At 40.4% G+C, this 23,070-nt stretch overlaps 1 long non-coding RNA gene across 3 annotated transcripts in view; it reads right to left on the minus strand.

Annotated features, from left to right (window-relative positions):
* The window catches only part of LOC112059544 (uncharacterized), a 161,309-nt gene extending 144,085 nt beyond the window's left edge, over nucleotides 1-17,224 (minus strand). For all 3 annotated transcript variants that reach the window (XR_006176755.2, XR_002888853.3, XR_010598567.1), the window contains exons 1-2: nucleotides 16,980-17,224; nucleotides 6,228-6,327 (exon numbers count right to left, since the gene is read on the minus strand). This is a non-coding gene — a long non-coding RNA (uncharacterized LOC112059544). The remainder of the gene's footprint in view (nucleotides 1-6,227; nucleotides 6,328-16,979) is intronic.
* Between the last annotated feature and the right edge of the window lie 5,846 nt (nucleotides 17,225-23,070).

Here is a 23,070-nt window from a genome sequence, read left to right on the forward strand (position 1 = left end):
TTAGCCGGTAGTGTTTTCTTTACGATAGACCTAAAAATAGACTTGATGTTTATTCCCGCCCCCAACCCCTTAAATTTGCTTGCTTTCTTAGTTAAGGGAACAGTGCTTTTAGGTGAGAGAAACAGCCTCCTATAATTGCTCTTGATACAAAAAATATAAATTTTACTTTTAACTTTTTTCAAGTGGGTTATCTAAGAAAAACAAACATTTTAAGAGGCTTATGGGTTTTTTAAAAGGACTTGTGACAGTATGGGTAATAACCAAGTCAGATACTTACAATGCCTCTATTGTTACTAGTATGTATACAAACAACTGCACTTCCAAATTATGTTTCTGGATATCTTTAGGTCAGAGGCCTCTGGAAGAGTATCTAACATTCTAAGGGTATGTCTATACTACCCGCCAGATCGGCAGGCAGCGATCGGTCCAGCGGGGGTTGATTTATCGCGTCTACTCTAGACACAATAAATCAATCCCCAAGCACTCTCCCGACAACTCCTGTACTCCACCAGGGCAAGACGCGCAGGCGGAGTCGATGGGGTAGCGTCAGCAGTAGACTCAGTGAAGACACTGGGTGAGTATATCTAAGTACGTATAACTTAGATTGATCTCCCCTCCCTGGCCCCCCATTGTAGACGAGGACTAAGTAGAGTTTATGGATTTCTCACACTGTATAGTAAAGATAAAAAGGAATAAGTATGTGGAATAGTTGTATAAGATTATAGCCGCAGAAGAGTGTCAATGTACTATGTTTTATGTATATACATAGTGTGTGTATATAAACACAAACAATTATACAGCTTTTTTTTTTTATAAGTTTGCTATACAACATACCTGACAAAGCCTTAAAAGCAAGGAATTTTGCTATTTAACAGTATATACCCTCTACTTCACCAGGGACAGACACCTCACAATTACCAAAATTGAGCAGCACAGACCACACCCCACAACTTTAACTCTGCCCAAAATCCAAGTAGATATCTCTCCTTCCTTGAAGTTTGGCATAATTTTAAGCAACTGAAAATAAGGTTTTATAAAAAGGAAGTGTCAGGCAATGTTAACCAGAGGCAGAACTACCTCGTCCACACCCTTTAATGTAGACAGAAGTGTGTTTTAACCTGTTAGTTTTCTTTTTAATTCTTCGTCTTTCTTTGTCTTTACTCATACCAGTATGGACGTTGACCTCAATATCGATTTAAAAAAACCAATACATTATATATCACTTTCATTTTATGTCATTTTTTTTACTGAATTTAGAGATACTTTCAATTATTTTACACACAATGTTTGCAGGATATGCTCACATGCTTATGTAATGAATCAAAATTTTCAAACTAATTAAGTAAATTCCTAAAAATTCTCTGCTTTCAGTCAACCAGTGACAAGCACCAAAAGAGCTAGATGACTATATCTCTTCAGCGATAAAATACCGCTGGATGAATAAATGTTTTGTTCACTGGCACCAGGGTGCTGGCTATTCTGGGGTAGGTTTCTGTCTTTCCTGTTGGTGCTCTACTTCTTATAAAATACATAAATATTCATTGTGGCCAAAGGGAAAAAAAGAGAGTGACTCTCTAGCCCGTGGTTAGGACACATGCCTGACATTTGGGGAAACCTTTCCAGAATGGAAATTCAAAATTGGGTCTCCGACATCCCAGCTGACTGTCCTAACCAAGTGGGTGTATTGGAAGGACTTCCCTGTCTTGCGAATAGCCCTTTTTCATAAATATAAAGCTTTAAATGCCTGGAAACAAAGGTTTTGTTTAGGATCGAACAAAAGATATTTGACCCAAAACAACACTTGTCAACTTTTTCAATTTGCTCTAAACTCTGAATTTCCAGGCATTTAAAGCTTTTCTATTTATATATATATATATTTACCTGGTGGTTAGGCCACTCGTCTGGGAGACCTGGGTTTCCAAGGGATTCTAAACTAGGGCTTCCACATCATAGGCAAATGGCCTAGCTATTGGGTATAAGACACACCCTCCTTCCAGTTTTGTGAATTGCACCAAGTCTTATGAATCTGGCTCTCCCCTCTGCACCCCAAAAAAATCATGTATAGTTTGGTAAATTAATGTAAAAATTGGAAAATTTGGGTCAAATTCATGTATAGTTTTATTCGACCTTAAACAGCATTTTTCAGCTAATAAGCTATTCATCTGAAAAATGTCACCTAGCTCTACCATAAAACCATATTTATTACCTCCAAGTGTGGTTACACAGACTCTGCAATACAGGTTTATAACTTTTAACATTCTGTATCTCTTAGAATACGTTTTGAATGTTGTTTTTAAGTGTAAGTTAGTGTGATTTGTTTATGGTCTTGATTGCTTGATGGGAGTCTAATAGCAAGTTGTAGATTTGCTGCAGATTTAAGAACCATTGGCTAGAGCAGGGATTGACAACCTTTGGCACGTGGCCCTCCAGGTAAGCACCCTGGTAGGCCAGGACAGTTTGTTTACCCACTGCATCTGCTGGTCCGGCCGATCGCAGCTCCCACTGGTCGCGGTTCACCGTCCCAGGCCAATGGGGGCTGTGGGAAGTGGCGGCCAACACATCCCTCAGCCCACGCCACTTCCCGCAACCCCCATTGGCCTGGAGCGGTGAACCGCGGCCAGTGAGAAAGGTTGCCAGTCCCTGGGCTAGAGGGGTAAACCACCACGAGTATCTTCTCAGAGAATAGAATATCTTTCCCATTGTACAAGACACCAGCCTAATACAGATATGATCTTTGACTCAAGAAAAACTTCTCAGGATATTTATGTTTTAGAAAGAGACCTGGTTGTGTGAAAGAATAAGAATATTCTTTATTCAGGATATTCCAGAGAGGAGTAGTACTTACAGTGTTATCAGAGCAATAAACTAAGTTATATAACTGAGCCCAAATCAAAAGGAGAATTCTTTACCCTTCCTCTTTGCAAAGAAAAAGGCCCTTAGTTTTAAAGCTGCACAAAAGGTTTTTAGGAATATCCTTATTGAATCTCATTGCTTTAAACTGAGAACATTTATGGTTGGAAAATGTCTCAAAAGATATTTGTTAGTTCTAATCTGTAACTTTGTTCTTGAAGAGGAAACCATTTGTTTTCCCTCAAAAGTTTAAAAATGGCATAAACTTCTTCTTGCAAGTGTTTTAGAGCGCCCTTCCTACATTAACTGCCTGCTTCTATTAACTCTTGATGCATATAAGAGAGATGTTTGATGTACACATATGGAATCAAATGACATTTGAGTATCAATATTTATATTAATTTGGGAGTTAGTTATCTGGCAAGGCTTAAGCAACTGCTTACCAAACCCAGAAAAAGACATGAACCATTTTTCCAAGGTGTGACAATCAGGGGAGAACAGAGGTTTAAATCCCCAAAATGAACAGCCAAACCAACTGATTACATTCCGCCTCATTGTACTGGGCAAAATCAGTACTTGGTCCTGCTAGTGAAGGCAGGGGGCTGGACTCGATGACCTTTCAAGGTCCCTTCCAGTTCTAGGAGATGGGATATCTCCATTAATTAAATTAAATTAATTACTGTAAAAGTGTACTGAGTAAGATCTTATATGGAAGCTTGTAATGTGCTAAGCTTACAAGTCTTTATGAGGTATATATACAGACTGTGGTTATGAATCTATCTATTTGTGTATCTAGAACACTGTGCTTATAATTTGTGTGCAGCTTCAGCTCCACCTCACAGCAGGGGCTCCTTAATATCTACACTTGCTCCAGAGGTTGCTTCTGGATTTTTCCCACTCTTTTCCAGGGAGCATGCATTTGTCAGAACTTTTACCACCCAGAATCTCCCTCATTCCAGAGGATCTCTGACCCACATCATATAACAGCCCTGCATAGTTCCCCTGCTCACTGCGGCACTCTGGACCACAGCATTGCTTAACTGTACCACTGTCTCATCTCACACAGCAGGCCTCTCTACTCCCAGTGGAGTCCTGGCCCACAGCTTTTCTTACCTGTACCAGGCTGTCACCATACCTAGCAGATTCTGAGCTGCAGCACCGTCTAGCGTGCCTCAGAACAAACAAAGAGATCACAAACAAAACCTCCCCATCCGCCCTGAGATTTGACAGTATCTTCTTTCCTTATTGGTCCTTTTGGTCAGGTGCCAACCAGGTTATTTGAACTTCTTAAACTCTTACAGGTAAAGATTCAGTACAGATGTTCAGGAGGGATTTTATGCTACCCTTAGTTGTATGTTTATGACCCCCCCCCCAAATCACAGACAGTGCTGGACAGCCTGTTCCACACTGGCTGTGATTTCTTCCTGGAGCTCTAGGAGAAAACAAACTTAATAAAACACATGCACCTCTAGATATACTACTGATTATATAAAAACTAACAATATTTCTCACATTTCAAGGACAATTTTAACTCGTTGATTCTGGGAAACTTTCATGGGCGAGTGCATCAGCCACTTTGTTAGAAGCTCCTGAAATGTGTTGTATTACAAAATTAAAATCTTAGACAGCTAAACTCCACCGAAGAAGTTTTTTGTTATTATCCTTGATGGTATGAAGCCACTTCAGTGCAGCATGTTCCGTTTGCAGGTGGAAACGCCATACCCAAATGTATAGGCATAGCTTTTCCAGACCGTACACAATGACATAACATTTCTTTTCAGTGATTGACCAGCGGCTTTCCCTCTCAGACAGTTTTTTGCTGAGAAATACGACAGGATGGAATTCTTGATCAGGTCCTTCCTGCATTAAGACTGCTCCCACACCATGATTGGATGCATCTGTGGTTACTAGGAGAGATTTGTTAAAGCAGGGGTAGGCAACCTATGGCACGCGTGCCGAAGGCAGCACACAAGCTTATTTTCAGTGGCACTCACACTGCCCGGGTCCTGGCCACCAGTTCGGGGGGCTCTGCATTTTAATTTAATTTTAAATGAAGCTTCTTAAACATTTTAAAAACCTTATTTACTTTACATACAACAATAGGTTAGTTATATATTATAGACTTATAGAAAGAGACCTTCTAAAAAATGTTAAAATGTATTACTGGCACGCGAAACCTTAAATCAGAGTGAATAAATGAAGACTCAGCACACCACTTCTGAAAGGTTGCCGACCTCTGTGTTAAAGTCTGGTGCCCTTAGCACAGGGTCAGACATGAGTGTCACTTTAAGCTGGTTAAAGGCCTTCTGAAACTCTTCAGTTCACTGAACTGCATTTGGCTGTTTCTTTTTGGTCAGGTTGTCAGTGCGGCAGCGATTTGGCTGTAGTACGGTACAATTCGCCTGTAATATTTGGCCAAGCCTAAGAAGGATTGGACCTGTTTCTTTGACTTTGGGACAGGGCACTTTTGGATGGCATTCACTTTGGCCTGTAGGGGATTGATAGTTCCTTGACCCACCTGGTGTTCAGGGTACGTTACTCTGTTTAGGCCTATTTGACACTTTTTAGCCTTAACAGTTAGTCCTGCCTCCCTTATGCGCTCGAAGAATTTTCGTAGATGCTCCAGGTGTTATGCCCATGAATCAGAAAATATGGCCCCATCGTCAAGGTAGGTGACTGTAGATTCTCCCAGTCCTGCTAGGAGACTATCTACAAGTTTCTGGAAGGTGTGGGGGGGTGCATTTTGCCTGAAAGGGAGCACATTAAATTCATACAGCCCCTTATAGGTGATGAAGGCTGACCTTTCCTTGGCGGATTCATCTAGCGGTACTTGCCAGTATCGCTTGGTTAAGTCTAAGGTAGAGATGAACTGGGCACGTCCCAATTTCTCTAATAGCTTATCTGTGCATGGCATTGGATAGTTGTCTGGGCGAGTTACAGCATTTAGCTTACGGTATTTCCCCATCTGGTTTGAGAACTAGAACCACTGGAGATGCCTAGGCACTTTCAGAGGGGTGGGTTACAGCAGTTTTGGCTTGAGACGCCACCCGGTAAGGTTGGGCTCTAATTGGGCGAGCATTGCATGTGTCAATGGAGTGGTATGCCCGTTTGGTCTGTCCTGGGATGGCTGAGAACATTGGCGCGAAGCTAGTGCACAGTAACTTGATCTGTTATCGCTGCATAAGTCCGAGGGTCATGGAGAGATTCACCTCTTCCACACCACAATCACTTTTTTTTAATAGTAGACACTTTCAGGCCACTCACCATCTCCTCCCTGGGCTGTAAACTGACAAACCTTTAATTCCCTGGAATAAAAGGGCTTTAGAGAATTAATATGGTACACTGAAGCACCCTCACACATTTGCTCAGAAACTTACTTTTGTATTTTTATTCTTATGCACACTTGTTTATGTTCTCTCCTACACTTATGTTCCCAGCTCAGGCTGTTCATCTCATCACACCTTCAAGTTGACACCTCTACAAGCAAGCAAACAGCAGTGGCAACAAGATTAATAACAAGAACAAAGAAGTCACAATATAACGTCAAGAAAAAGCAATCTGCCAACCCAAGCACTGTTTCTGCAACATGACATCACCAAGAATTAAACACTGAAAACAAATGTATAGTGTTCTCTTTATATTAATTATTGTATTACAAATATTTGCTCTGTAAGAAACAAAAGAAATAGTATTTTTCAATTCACCTAACACCAGTACTGTAGTGCAATCTCTTTATCATGAAAGTTGAACTTACAAATGTAGAATTATCTACAAAAAAACCTGCATTCTAAAACAATGTTAAACTTTAGAGCCTACAAGTCCACTCAGTTCTACTTCAGCCAATCGCTCAAACAGACAAGTTTGGTTATAATTTGCAGGAGATAATGTTGCCCGTTTCTTGTTTACAATGTCAACTGAAAGTGAGAACAGGAGTTCACATGGCACTGTTGTGTTGTAGCCAGCGTCACAAGATATTTGCATGCCAGATGCACTAAAGATTCATATGTCTCTTGATGCTTCAAACACCATTCCAGAGGACATGTGTCCATGCTGATGATGGGTTCTGCTCAATAACAATCCAAAGCAGAGTGGACTGACGCATGTTCATTTTCATCATCTGAATCAGATGCCACCAGCAGAAGGTTGATTTTCTTTTTTGGTAGTTCGGGTTCTGTAGTTTCTGAACCTGAGTGTGCTCTTTTAAGACTTCTGAAAGAATGCTCCACACCTTGTCCCACTCAGATTTTGGACGGCACTTCAGATTCTTAAGCCTTGGGTCGAGTGCTGTAGCTATTTTTAGAAATCTCACATTGGTACCTGCTTTGCATTTTGTCAAATCTGTTGTTAAAATGTTCTTAAAACGATCATGTGCTGGGTCATCATCTGGGACTGCTATAACATGAAATATATGGCAGAATGCAGGTAAAACAGAACAGGAGACATACAATTCTCCCCCAAGGAGTTCGGTCACAATTTTAATTAATGCATTATTTTTTTAACAAACATCATCAGCAGGGAAGCATGTCCTCTGGAATGGTGGCTGAAGCATGAAAGGCCATACAAATGTTTAGCATATCTGGCACATAAATACCTTGCAATGACAGCTACAAAAGTGCCATGTGAACGCCTGTTCTCACTTTCAGGTGACATTGTAAATAGAAAATGGACAGCATTATCTCCTGTAAATGTAAACAAACTTGTTTGTCTTAGTGGTTGGCTGAACAAGAAATAGGACTGAGTGGACTTGTAGGCTCTAAAGTTTTATATTGTTCTGTTTTGGGGTCAAGTTATATAACCAAAAATATCTATATGTGTAAGTGACACTTTCACGATAGAGATTGCACTACAGTACTTGTATTAGGTGAGTTGAAAAATACTATCTTTTATCATTATTGCAGCGCAAATATTTGTAATAAAAATATAAAGTGAGCACTGTACACTTTGTATTCTATGTTGTAATAGAAATCAATATATTTGAAAATGTAGAAAAACATCAAAAATATTTAATAAATTTCAATTGGTATTTTATTGTTTAACAGTGCGATTAATCACGATTAATTTTTTTAGTTAATCGCATGAGTTAACTGATTAATTGACAGCCCTAGTTTAGACATTGTATTCTAGAGCGAAGACAAGCTAACGCTGGTAAACAGAGAAAGTTAGTGGGATTGAATGCAAGATTAATGATTTTCTAATCTGAAGTCTGTTCTTTGAATGGCTTCTTTAAGTAATCTATTTAAATACTCTCAATTTTTATATGACTTAGTTAAGATCACTTACCTATCTCCATTTATAAATTGGGTTTCCATGATAACCCAAACAGGATTTGGCAACACTTAAAAGAAATTCTATAGGCTTTCTATAAGCCATTTAATTACTTGTTATTACAATAAAACAAGACTCACTACTGATATTTGGATTAATATATTTTAGTTGTATCTTACCTAGGTAAGTCTCCCTATTAGAGTGGACCTAATCCTAAAGTGTAGTCACTGTTAAAAGCTCTCCACAGAGAAACATACAGAGGTGACTGTGACTGAAGTGCAATTTTTACTATTTGTTTGTGTTCTGTTTTGGTTTTCTTTTTTTCTTTTAGTAATAAGATACTAATAATTAATAAATTGTGAGTATTTAGCCTGTCTTTAATTGTGGTGTTGCCAAAGGTATGGTAAAGAACCCCATGCAATTACAATAATGGGAGAGGCTTATGCATGGAATGGCATTAACAGAGAGAAGAGTTGGTCTACTTCATTTCTCTAGATTATACATTTTTAGTAATTTGGGGAACTAAATTACTTGGTGCTCAACATCCCTAAGAATCTCTTCAGTCTTACTACACTACTACCCCGATATAATGCGGCCTGATATAACATGAATTCGGATATAACGCAGTAAAGCAGCGCTCCGGGGCTGCGGGAATGCGCACTCCAGCGGATCAAAGCAAGTTCAATATAACGCGGTTTCACCTATAACATGGTAAGATTTTTTGGCTCCCGAGGACAGTATTATATCGAGGTAGAGGTGTAGTTACATTTGTTGACCTTTGACCCCTGACCTGATATTGGGAGGTCCATACTTAAGGTCAAACTATAAACTAAGATGCATAAGCAAGTGATAATAAAAACAAAGATATAATGAAAGTAGGGGGATAATAAGATTTGAAATTGGCTTTGGAATAAACTTGAGGCCTAACACAATCTAACAGTTAGTATAACTTAGCCCAAGTGTTTGATCTAGGGTTATAAGATTTGGCAATATGCATTTTATGATAAGTACACACTTCAAAATAACAGTTTGAAAATGAATTATCAGATTTTTTTAAAGGGTTTTTTGTATATGTAACCATGGAGCAGCTGGATTAATGTATTGAAAGCACTGCATAATGTATCAATTCAAGAGGATTATGCTAGCAGTTGGAATCCTAATTATGTTCTCTTAGAACTAGAACCAGGGGAAAGAGGCCAAAAACTAATCAAATATGGTCCTGACAGTGTGTGGATATAAGGAAAAACGGTTTTAAAAGATTGTCAGACCAATTCCTAGTCCTTGAAGGAGACAGCGGACCCTTGGACTATGGATCCCTGCATCCAGACTGGTAGGTCAGGGAAGCCAGACATTAGTCCAGTTTTACTCCGGAGCGCAAGTCAGCATGTTTCAGTGGGATACATGCTGACCCAGTGGAGGAAACTTTTGCCACTGGACTGAGAACCAGTGAAGTAGGGTGAGCCCGGATTGACATACCCCTAACCCCACCGCTGAGGTGGCAGCTGACTCCCCCTTGGCTGGAAGGCCTGTGCTGTGTTTTGTCTGTAGAGCTCTAGATTGTGTGTTTGCTGGCTGCCTTAGCCAGGGAGACTTAGGCTAAAGCCTGCTCCCTGATCTTCCCCACCCAGAGGTCCAGAGCCTTAGACTGGTGATTTCTGTCCATCCTATCTGGGAGGCTCAGGGTTAAAGACTACTTACTTCTCAACCCCACCCAGAGCCAGAGCTCTAGATTGCTAACAATTGTTTTGCCCACGTCAGGAGGCTAAGAGCTATAGCCTGCTTGTCGCTTGCCCCTCCACCAGCGTCTCCCAGGGGGTCTGGGCCTGACTATTGTTGCCTGGCGCTTTGAGGTGGAGTGGCCTCCCTCCCCACTTGAGGAGCACTTGAGAGCAAGGGATAACTACAGGCAAATATAGTACCAATCTATAAAAAAGGGAATAAAGACAACCCAGAGAACTACAGACCAGTAAGCTTAACTTCAGTCCCCAGAAAGATTATGGAGCAAATAATCAAGCAATCAATTTGAAGACACCTAGAAGATAAGGTGATAAGTAACAGTCAGCATGGATTTGTCAAGAACTAATCATGTCAATGTCAAACCAAACTAATAGCTTCCTTTCACAGGGTAACAAGCCTTGTGGATGGGGGGGGAGGGGGGAAGTGGTAGATGTGGTATATCTTTACTTTAGTAAGGATTCTGATAATGTCTCATGTGACCTTCTCATAAACAAAGTAGGTAATTACAACCTAGATGGAGCTCGTATAAGTGGATGCATAACTGGCTGGAAAACCATTCCCAGAGAGTAGTTATCAGCAGTTCACTGTCAAGCTGGAAGGCCATATCTAGTGAGGTCACACAGGTATCACTTCTGGGTCTAGTTCTTGTCAGTGTCTTCATCAGTGATATAGATAATGGCATAGAGAGTACACTTGTAAAGTTTGTGAATGATAGCAATTTGGGAGGGGTTGCAAGTGCTTTGGAAGATGGGATTAAAATTCAAAATGATCTGGAAAAACTGGAAAAATGGTCTGAAGTAAATAGGATGAAATTCAATGAGGACAAATGCAAAGTACTCCCCTTAGGAAGGACCAATCAGTTGCACACATACAAAATGGGAAAGGACTGCCAAGGAAAGAGTACTGGGGAAAAGGATCTAATGGACCACAAACTAAATATGATTCAACAGTGTAAAACTGTTGCAAAAAAACCAAACTTCATTCTGGGGTCTATTAGCAGGAGTGTTGTAAGCAAGACACGAGAAGTAATTCTTCCGCTCTACTCTACACTGATTAGGCCTCGACTGGAGTATTGTGTCCAGTTCTGGGAGCCACATTTCAGGAAAGAGGTGGAAAAATTGGATAAAGTCCAGAGAAGAGCAACACAAATGATTAAAGGTCTAGAAAACATGCCCTACGAGGGAAGTTTGAAAAAATTGTGTTTGTTTAGTCTGGAGATGAGAAGACATAACAGTTTTCAAATACATAAAAGGAGAAGAGAGGAAAAAATTCTCTTTACATTCTGAGATTGGACAAGAAACAATGAGCTTAAATTGCAGCAAGGGCAGTTTAGGCTGGACATTAGGAAAATCTTCCTAAGTGTCAGGGTGGCTAAGCAATGGAATAAATTACAGGGAGGTTGTGGAATCTCTGTGATTGGAGATTTTTAAGAGCAGTTTAGACAAACACCTGTCAGGGATGGTCTAGATAATACTTAGTCCTGCCATGAGTGCAAGGGACTAGACTAGATGACCTCTCAAGGTCCCTTCCAGTCCTATGATTCTATAACCTTATTCGTGATTTGTGCATTTAACACCCTAAATCAAAGGTTACCTGATACACAATATTGTACATATTATTGTTTCCAGAATGATGTGGATTAGCATAAGGATGTCATTGTTGGTAGAATGGCCTGTACATATTAAGTGCACAGGAAGTTATGATGGTAGAAATTCTGTTGACTGATTTTACTGAGCAATGCTTTCTACTCATTTTAATGGGCAATTACATCAAACATATAAATCCTGACTTAAGTGTTCACAGTTCCTGTGCAATAAAAGTGTCTTAACTAAATTTTACAGTGTTTAAGGAAGGAAATTTCTCAGTTGGCATATTTAATTTCAAGAAAGTCTAGCCCTTATTACAAGAAGAAAGTTTTCAGTTTAATACGATGTCCTATAAATCAACAAATTATATCTGACAAAACACTAAAGGTTATTGTAGTATTTTATTCTGTGAGTTCATAAATTCCAAGCATTCAGATCACAACCTAATAAAGAAAGAAGTCTATATTGATAACTAAAATTTCCAAAAGGAGTAAATGCTTCAAAGAAGTAAAAGCTTATAAATTACAGTAGGCATATTTTTGCACCAAAAAAAGCAAAACACTAACAGTATAAAGGGTACAATTATAATATTTCAACATAAAGGACATTTCCTTACATAAGCCAGTTGGTTAACATTAATAAAAGCATGGATCAATTCTTGAATATTGGATGTTTTAATACAAATCAAGCTACCAAGCAAATATAGTATGATTATTTTATATTTGCAGGTACCTAATAAGGAAAAGAAAATTTGGATTTAAATGAGTGGCTTACCACAGATTTTGCTTTGCTTATGGAATTTCAAACAAAGGAAACTTTTCAGAAGAAGTTCTGTCTAGAATTTGTAATAGGCAGTGATACCTTAAAACATAGATTTTACACCACACTGGGTCAAATCTAGATGAATCAACAATGTAATTAGTTTTTTAGCCCACTTCATTTTTTGGAACCAGCAAAGTCATTTTTGCACTAGCTGGCTAGCTAGAAAATGATCTTTGTACTGAAGGCCCAGACCAAAATTCTTTCCCAGATGTTTTGGGCTGTAGCCAGACCAATTATTTCTGACTACCCTGCACTGTGTACCATCAGGGAGCAGCCATACTGCCAAACTTCACACATCTGGTGGAATCAATGGTTCAGTTGGAGACAACCCACATATAAGATCACTAACCACATGCATCAACATTACTAATAGTTAGATTTGATATAACCGTTTGTTCCAGAGAACAGACACCTTTAAACGTAGATGGAAGGAGAAATGTGTTAGACACACAGGTTGTGTCTTAACACTTGTTTTACTGGTGTCAGTTACCTGTGTAGTGGTGCTCCTTTTTCCTCAATTGTCCCAGATACCCACCCCTCAACGCAAGGTCAGAACCCTTCTACAACTTTGGGAAAGGCAGAAGTTACCCAGAATAGCTAAAATGTGTGAATATATTCCAAAACCATTGTAAGACTCATAATATCATAGAAAAAAACTAGCATTATTATTAAACAATTCATTAGAGTCAGCATTAGCAACCAATCCAAACTGATCCTGTAGCCTCAGTCATAGATTAAGGGATTATTCTTCCCTTTGGGGAGGGGACAGATTCTAGCATGCAATGTGATCTTATAATTTCCATGTACACTGCTGCTCCCAGCACCTATCTTTCATCTCCAAACTCAGGCTGTTTGTCCTACCGCATCTTTACAACAGGAAGATGTATTCCCTTTCTGGGGAGGGATAGCTCAGTGGTTTGAGCATTGGCCTGCTAAACCCAGGGTTGTGAGTTCAATCCTTGAGGGGGCCACTTGGGGAGCTGGGGCAAAATCAGTATATGGTCCTGCTAGTGAAGGCAGGGGGCTGGACTCAATGACCTTTCAAGGTCCCTTCCAGTTCTAGGAGATGGGATATCTCCATTAATTATTCTATTATAGGGTACCATCTCCATCCTCCAGTGCGAAGTCAGCTGGTAGCATGAAGCCAGGGGTGGAATTTCCTGCCTGCACTAATCCATCAGCACTCTGGGTGAACAGAGTGATCAATTCTTTCTCCCTGCCCATCATCTAACCAACTGGAGCTCAGAGGCAGGGCCCATTCCTTTACAGAATCACCGCTCACATACCATTGTGCCACATCCAGTTTTCATGCTGCTTAGGAAGTTGATAACCAGAGTTGCCACCCTCTGATTTTATTAGATTCAGCATCCGCCCCTTGCTGAAATAAACTCCAGACTGGTAAATTAGCCTCTTATTTTTCATTTCTTAGAGCACAGCAAGTCGGGGGCCGTCTTTCCAGATAGCCCCATTATGCCTCTTTTGTTAGTTAGAACATACCCAGACTGGCCAATAGAATATATTGTTTTGTCACCTGAACCTGGCCCCTATTGTGATTTAGAACAGTTAATAGAAAAGCTGCTTACATTTTCTTGGGACCTACTTGGGGGAAGTATATAGTCTCATTCAGCATGTGAAAATACATACTTATATTAACTTGCCTTGTTAGCACTATTGGAATAATAGTGTCTTTCAGCAAAGTGAGGATAAACCCAAGGTCTGTGTACCAAAATGAGTACAATAAAGCCATATGTGCTGTCATAGGCTTTTTATTTTTAGTAGAGATAGAGTCAGAGATAGTTTGGTGGCATGATGTGCTCCTCTTGTCTTTTCAGGGAGGTGGGGCAAATACCACTGTGACCATAAATGATGTTCCCTCATTAAATACAGCATCAAGATGAATCAAGCAGCTGAAGGAAGCTAAACTGAGAGTGAAGGGAGGCCTTATGTGGTGGTTTCTAAGATTTGTTGATCATCAGCTGTTAGGATAGTTATAAAGGTGCCAGGCTAAGCTCTATGCATAAGAATTTCATTGATATTGGTGGCCTATATCATGATTTCAATTCTAACCATTCAGAGTTATGCTAAAGACACTGACTTAAGCAAGTACAAAGGCAACAGCTGACATTCCACTGAGAATATAGCTGAAGACCCTGTGCTTACATCAATTTGTGTGTGTTCTTTTGGCAATTAGAAGCAAAATGGTTCACCCTTACTGCCTAACTGGGGAGACTTTGGGTATGCCCAGCTCAGTTTGAAGCAAAATCTTCTTTAAAAACATGAACGTACAATGATTATGGTGCACAGAAGCACTTGCTTTCAAGATAATTTGTGAAGGTTTTCAAACATCTTAAAGAAACTGTCAGCCAGACAGATCAATTATATAGCTACTTTGAAATTAAATTTGGTTTAGAGCTTGCTTCAAGAGATGAAGGATTTAAAGATCTTCTTACAGGCGCTTGTATAATTAGCTGAGAGCAAGCAAGAAGCAAGATAATAAATAAATGAGATGCTGCCAGATGAGGAAGCAAAATAAGTGATGTTGCATTGTTCTGATGGTAAGACTGACACCACAGTGATTTGTATTCAAATAGATCCATTAAGGATATGAACGTGCTTCCACTTCCATATAATTATATGTTTACAGAAGCAAAAGTGTTTCACTCAGATTCGGATGCTGTATTGTTTGATCCAAGTTGCTTGGGTTGAGGCACTTGTGCAATTTGGTCAACATAGCTAGATGTACTGGTTTTAGGAAGCATAACGTAATCTCAGTGAGGTTGCATTTATTTACACAAATAGCTTTTAGAAACTATCTCCAACTACAGCAATATGCTTCCATTTTATTAACATTGTTTGAACAAAAGTTCATTTTAAAAAGGTATTTAGGGTCATACTTTAAAGCCCAGAAGCGACTGTTGTGATCCTCTAGTCTGACCTCCTGTATGACACAGGAATTAACTCAGGGAAATCTTGTGGCCTATTTGAACTAGAGACCCTCCTGTAGAAAAACATCCAAATCTTGCTGGGGAATTCACCACAATCCTAAGCAAGTAACTCAGCCAGTTACAGACAATCCTGTGCAATTAAGCCCTTGCAGCCATTGGGTCCTGCCAGTACTCTAGATTCTGTGCTTGCACTTAAATAATGGAAATTTATTAGCTCCAGAAATACATGCATCAGTACCTGGAAAACTATGTTGTTTTTAACATGCATTCATTTTACTAAGTGTGCATCATATTTGCCAGGAGCACTGTCTGCTGTGCCAGTGTACCTTAGAATTTTCTCTTTAAAATAAGCTTTGCTATGCTATGTTTGCTACAAACAAATGGTAGTATTGCTAATCTGCTAATAGAACTAGGATAAGAGTTCTGCTTTGAATGAAAGTCACTTCTTATCCCTATTAAGTCATATAGGCACATCCTGGTGCGCAGCACTTCAAGTTTCCTATCCTATAGCAAGGCTAAACTGCTTAACTTCCAGTACTAGGCTTCATTGGACTAACAAATTGTTAATTAACATTGTAGTAATAGTGTTTCATGTTTAAAGTTGTACAATTAATATCTAAATCATAAGGAAATAAAAGAATTAAGATTCTGACATTACTTCTTTCTTAGCCATATTCTGTTTCCTATATGTTCAAAATCATGTTTAAAATATCCTCAGTTGTGCATTCAGGGTTATGCTTAAAAAGGGAAAGCAGGAATAAAAAAAATCTACATATCTGTTCAAATCAGATGGTGGAGTTATTTGATCCTTACACAGTACCATAGACATACATTGTTTACAGATAGTGTGAAAATATTTAGAGGTAGAGATAAGGCAGAAAACTAGCATTTTATCTAAAGCACCATGTGGACCCTAACTATGCAGAGTTCTGTTGAAGTGATCAGAATCCCCATGCATGTCTTACAATATAATGTTGCTGTAAACATCTTGACTTTCCTATGTTAACTGAACCTTAATGTTGCATTGACATTTCACTTTCTTTCCCCTCACCCCCCCCCCCCCACAAAGAATATACATTCTTTTTGACTTGTTGATTTTGAGCTTATAAAGCATTGTTTGTCTGAGCTGCAGGAGCCACAATGTTCTCAAACTATCTCAAAATCTTGGTTGCTCATTCTTAGAGTCATGCTGAGGATCAAAGTGATCATTTTTCTCTCAGACATTGCCCTTGCGAAGGTTAACATGTTGATATTTCAAGTGTGTGCAGCTCTTGGGCTGCACGTGGATATGCATTAGGGGATGCATTTTCCAAAAGTTTCAAAGGATCTGAGCTATGTTCTACTGATTTTAATCAAAGCCGTGCAACAAAATCATGCACAGGGCTTTGTAAATTTCAGAATAACTTTAAGTGGGTATTTACAAATTTGGAGGATAAATCCTGGTCCCATCCAAGTCAATTAGAGAACTCCCCAATTACAGAATAATGTCCTTTGTTAAAGTTTCTACCATGTGTGCTAAACAAAGCATTTTCAGGTAGTCATTATAGTGAAGTAACTGTAGTAAACACGGCTTTGACTTACACCCATGAAAGCCAATTGGAATCCATAACACTGCACAAGATGTAAGAAACGACACAGTGTGGTCCATTAACTTTGTTTCAACAAACCCACATTTATGTTCTAGATATTCTAGTAACTACATCTCACCGACTATAGTATTATTACATCACTGGCAGCTCAGAACTATGTGCCCTACTGTGGAAAAGTGCCTTACCTCTGTGTCAGGTGCAAGTCCTCCCCCAGCTTTTCTCTCACTGTGTCCTGGTTTTCCACTCACAGGCAGGGCGATGTGGCTCTACAGCCATACTAAAAGGTGTCTTTCCCCTCTAGGACACACAACTGGAGAACAAAATAAACTGCCTTGTGACTTTTTGCAATCCAGTCCAAGAAAAGCAAAAGAGACGGGCTTGGCTCCAGCCAGTCCCTCCAGAGAAACACAAATCAGCCTAACTCACTGACCACCTCTTGTGCTTGGCTTAGCCATTTACAGGATCCTATAGCTCATTAACCTTGAGTCTTCTCCTTGGGGCTCTGAGGAGGCAGTTAGAGTTTTGTCTGAAAGCCAAATCTCTACAGTGATCATAATTGACCTTAGCTGGTCCTCATTCTGTCTCTTCATGGCCTGCATTAACGCCTTACCTGCATGGGGTTTCTGCACTGCCCCACAACTACTGAAGATGTATACATTTACTAAATTATACACAATAAAATACTGTAATTAAACTGTTATGTTCATTACAATACTGCAAGCAGAATGTTTAAATGCTGACAAGACTTTAACATGTTGACTCAAGAACTCCTCACTCCTGCTGATGAAAAATGCTTTAGAAGACAGAGCAACAGTTACAAAATTCATGTGGCAGGTAATCTGTTTGCAGATTTGTATTATGCATAGCTTTCTCTCCTTATTCTGCCAGGTCACTTGAATGCCTTCAGAATTTCCCAGTTGTTTGTTTATAGATCTCATAATTACTCAGAGTTTGATTATTTGGATGTCTGTTTGTGTCACTTGTGTTATTTTGAAAACACTGTTTTACTCTTCATATTTAAAAACAGATGTTTGCAGATTTCCACAAGAGTTCATATATTTCAGAAAGACAAATTTTGACATTTACAGCAGTGAATACAGACTTTCATGCAGCAAAGAGATCATTTATAACTTGTTTTGATCTGGAGTTTTATCAGTCAATTGCTGTTGGTGGAAAATTATTTAACTAAAAATTGCCTTGTTTACAAAGGAAAGAAACCTTTGTCTCCAAAATAAATAAATAAATAAAAACCCACTCTTCATTTTTTGTGGAGACTAAATCTTTGCACATCCCTCACATAACTCATGGTCATATGACCAGACCATAAGACTGACTGTACTCAGTTGGAACTTAGGTCATAAGACTTTCAGTGTTTGTTATATTTGTTGTATATGGGATATAAGAGCTTTATGTGATAACCAATATAACACCTGAAAATTCTGGTTACTTTTTGGCCAGATTAAGAAACCTAATAGATAATGTTATGAATGATTTTGTAAGGACTCTGAGCTAAAATCAAATTTAGGTGAATCAGTTCCTCTAACTGGGGACAACCTCCAACTTTCCTGAGGTATAAAAAACTTCTTGTGGTGCTTTCTGAAAATGTTGCATACCCTTGCACTTTCTCAGGGCAACACAAACAGGAAGGGTTGTCTGTGAACCCATGTTTTTATGGAGTTTGTATTACTATTAACATGAGGTCCAAGCCATTTTTGCCCTCCCTAATTGGCCTGAAATTTCTTTAACTTTCATTTCTGTATAACACAGCAGGAAACCTCGTGCTAGAAAGATTCTTACTACAGGACCCAAGGGTGAACTGAGAATGCAGTGGTTATCCCTTTAAAAAAAAAAAAAGGATGGAATCCAGGCTATAGACCTTTTCTCACTCAACAGGTCAGTTGGATAATGAAATGTTTGATGACAGTAGAATAAAATCTCTGACCGCCTCTGCAATACACACACACACACCCTCCAACCATCAAGTCAAGACGGGGGATAAATTCACGTTATTTATAAACAACAGTTTACTAATGCTGCATTGTCACCAGAATTGCCGTGCATTAAATGTGATGCCTCACATTGAAAGAATCAATGTGAACTTCTAATAGTTCTAAAAAATAGTGAAGAAACCAATAAGCCTGATGTCTTCTGCAAAGAGAGGGCTGGGGAAGAAAAACCTTGAGCTCTTTTCTATTTGGAAGGCTAAAAATGTCTTAATTCAGAACGTAAAATAAAATCTGGGGTGAAGTTGTGTATGGAACCACATTCTACATGGGCTATTGCTGTACAGGAGAAAGCAAACTTCCCCTCACACGGCTGAAGGATGAATTCTTCTGCAGGCATGGGGAGATGGTTTGCTTCCTAGATAAAAGAGTGGATTTATCATCCAAAACCAGTCAGTCAATCTCATAGGCGCCATGGAGGCCCGTCTGTATGCATTGGATGATGCCCCAAAGCAGCATGGTTCTGGTTACTGTTGGAAGACAAGATACTGGGCTGGATGGACCTCTGGTCTGACCCAGTATGACCATTCTTATGTTCCTGCTGGAGAGGTTTTCCTCCTTGACACTTCCTCCAGAAATCCTCCTCAGGAGAGAGGAGATTAGGATGGAGATAATTCAGTGGACAATATTTATCCCTTTTCAAATCCCACCTACTTCCACAGCTGCTTAATCCTGGTCTACAGCTTAATATCTAACCCTCCTAGACACTGCCTGAGTGTAAGCCTACAGACTGCTGCAAGCCATGGGAGAGGGAGAATGATGTGACAGAGGGAGCACTCTCATGTTGTGTTCACTCACCTGGATCCAATGCATTTTCATCCATGCATTATGGCAGAGTGAACAATGTGGCCCTAATTGAAGAATAGCATAATAAAGCTAGTCAGAGGGGTAGGTGTTATCTCATGTGACTACAGATCAGCAATAATGTCATCAGGAAAAATATATGAAACAAACAGATTTCTAAGATTTGATAGGAACTCTGACAAATCAATCTCTTCTGAGTGAAAAGCTATGAAACATTCTAAACAAAATCATGAGGCTAAAGGAAAAGAATCGCCATAATAGCACATATATAAAGGGTCTCGCTTCTAGTCTGCACAGTATTAATCCTCCATTGTACTCTTTCCACATGCATTTGCGGGTCTGGGATCACCACCACCACCAGGGGTTCATCTGCTGCACTTCCAATTCTACACCCACAACAAATTTCTCTTAAGACAGAAGTACAACTAGTCTGTTATATTTTCACAAGAATCCAAATATATATACACTAGCTCAGGGGTGGGCAACGTTCAGCACGCGGCTTGCCAGGATAAGCACCCTAGAGGGCCGGGCCAGTTTATTTACCTGCTGACATGGCAGGTTCAGCCGATCGCGGCCCCCACTCGCTGCGGTTCGCCGTCCCAGGCCAATGGGGGCGGCGGGAAGCGGCGCAGGCCGAGGGATGTGCTGGCCACGGCTTCCCGCCGCCCCCATTGGCCCGGGACGGCGAACCACGGCGAGTGGGGGCCGCGATCGGCTGAACCTGCCGCGTCAGCAGGTAAATAAACTGGCCCGGCCCGCTAGGGTGCTTACCCTGGCGAGCCGCATGTTGAACATTGCCAACCCCTGCACTAGCTCTTCTGCCCTCCTTTCAGAACAGGACAGCCAAATACCTTGGTGACACTTAAGATGTCTTCCTGAACCCATTAATAGAGACTTCTCTGATTCCAGCTAAGGGCTGGTCTACACTGGGGGGGGGGGGGTCGATCTAAGATACGCAACTTCAGCTACGCGAATAGCGTAGCTGAAGTCGAAGTATCTTAGATCGAATTACCTGGGGTCCACGTGGCACGGGATCGACGGACGCAGCTTCCCCGTCGACTGCCCTACCGCCGCTCGCTCTGGTGGAGTTCCAGCGTCGACGGTGATGCGTTCGGGGATCGATATATAGCGTCTTAATGAGATGCAATATATCGATCCTGGATAAATCGATTGCTACCCGCTGATACGGCGGGTAGTGAAGACATACCCTAAGTGCTAAAAATCCTTCAATTTCAACAGCTCATTCTACCAGATGAATTCTGACTATCCAGTCTGTACCATATGTTTGTTCTGAAAGTAGAAGGCATGAGCAGGGCAGTAATACCAGGAAGGGCATTGTCCTAATGGATCATGTTTCATATCTTAAAACTCTTCATGATAGTTTTGACAATGCTGAATAATCATCCTTAAACTCCTTCCATTCATACACTTGTTGAGAAAGAAAACTGGGCAAGGTGTGGGAAGACAGACACAATAGAAATAATATTTTAAAAAATCAGACTTGTCATACACTGAAGACAGATAGAAGACCTTTAAAACCAACATTAAGTACCCACAGACACAAGTTAGAGTGTGCTTAAACATTGTTTAGTCAGAAACAAAAAAAGCAAGAATATTTGCACTGTGTAAATACTAAGTTATAAGGGAACTCTAATGACAAGGGCTTCTTCTGACCTATCAGTGTGCAAATCTAAATGTGACTGAAAGGAGAAGCCATTTTGCTACAGAGTGCTATTTAAGGGAGGAAGAAAAGTGAATCTCCGTGAGGAAAAACATCTTGGTAAATGCCACTGCCCTAAAATCCTCTACTGTATCCTAATGGATTAAACATAAGGGAAATAAGAATTTGAAAAGACTAGAGCAGAGAAACTGGTTCAAAGAGAGGCTTTGGGCTCAGCTAGCCCCGCCTTGTTATACCTGCAGCCCATTACAGGCCTGGAGGGGGGGGGGGAGAAAAGCTCAGGGCTAAGTGGAGAAGAGGCAGGAGCTAGCTGTCTCCCTACCTGAGGGGAAGGGTCACTAGCCTGTCAGTAAAGGCAGCCACCAGGGAATAAGCACTGTCTCCCAAGCAAAGGCAGACTGTGGAGACAACCTAGGAATGTCCAGTAACTGAGTGACTGAAGCACAGAAACATTGTGGGATATGGCCTCACCAAACTTACAGCTGCACCACACGAAGGAGCCTGGGGCCACGCTAGTGTGCCACCCAAGGTCCATGAGAGGGCACTATGGGAGGCAAGCCACCCCAGACAATTGGACTATAGAACCCATGCCTCAAACTGAAGGGAGAGTTGAGGAAGGAGCCCATGGCAGTGGATTTATACTCCCTGCATGGAGGGTCTCCTGTTCAGTTCAGGGGTCGACTCACACAAAGCCCTGGGCTGGGACCTGATGGAGTCGGAAGGCCTGGATCTCCTACCCCACCACTTAAAAGACTGAGGCACGTAAACCAGGGAAGAAAGTGGCAGGAGGTCAGGTGTGCCAAGCACTAGGTCACCGGGCCCTCCAAGCTCTATGTTACAGTCACCTAAATCTAATGGTGGAGGGACATTTACTCTGTCTCTTACCTTTTCTTTAGGCCATCATGAATTATTTACCACACAGTCACTACTAAACACCACTAAAGATGGCTAGAATATGGTAAATTAAGTTGTCATAGTCATGCTGTCTGGAGTAGTTAATAACCATGATTGCCAACTTCAGGGCAGACTGTCAAAAAGCAAGGCAGACACCCCAAAGTGATTGTATGTTTTACAAATTTATTTCACCAACCCAGGAACAAATATAAACTCCTGAAGCACTGTAACAGCCTTACCATAGAGTCACAGATATTCCTCTTGGACACTCTAGTCTATCTTGCCACCCAGTCAAGATGGAATGAGTGACTGTTGGTTTTCATACATCAGAGATCACAAAGGACTCAGGTTGCTCCCAGTCCCAAGAGCCCAGTCACTTACCCCAGATCAATTTATACCTTAGATCTCTCAGCAAGAACAATGCTGGTAGCCTATCCTATAATAAACTAACACAATATTTATTAACTAAGAAAAATAAAAGAGTTATTTAAAGGTTAAACCAGGTAAAATAAATACAAATGAATTACAGTCTATGGTTTCAAATGATAACTGATGTAATAATCTGTCAACACTGAAATGTCTTTTAGGGCTAGCCCAGGTTGACCCTGGGAATCTTTGCTTTTGTTTCTTAGCTCAAACCCTTGAGAAGGTTCAAACAGCACAGAGAAAACCATTTCTTCTCATGAGCATCTTTATATGCTGTTCCCCCAGAGCTCAAACTGATGAGATGAACTCTCCTGCATGTAACTTATTCATGTTTGTTTGTCCTACAATGGCCCATTTAGTCTTGATAGTCTTCCTTGATGGGCAGGGGAACCACTCTTCCTGCCTAGGTTCACAAGTTCAGAGCAGTCATTTTTTTCCAATTATAAAGCAAAACTTTCATATTACCTT

Source organism: Chrysemys picta, chromosome 2 (genome assembly GCF_011386835.1).
Source record: "Chrysemys picta bellii isolate R12L10 chromosome 2, ASM1138683v2, whole genome shotgun sequence".
In the NCBI taxonomy this organism is placed as follows: Eukaryota; Metazoa; Chordata; order Testudines; family Emydidae; genus Chrysemys; species Chrysemys picta.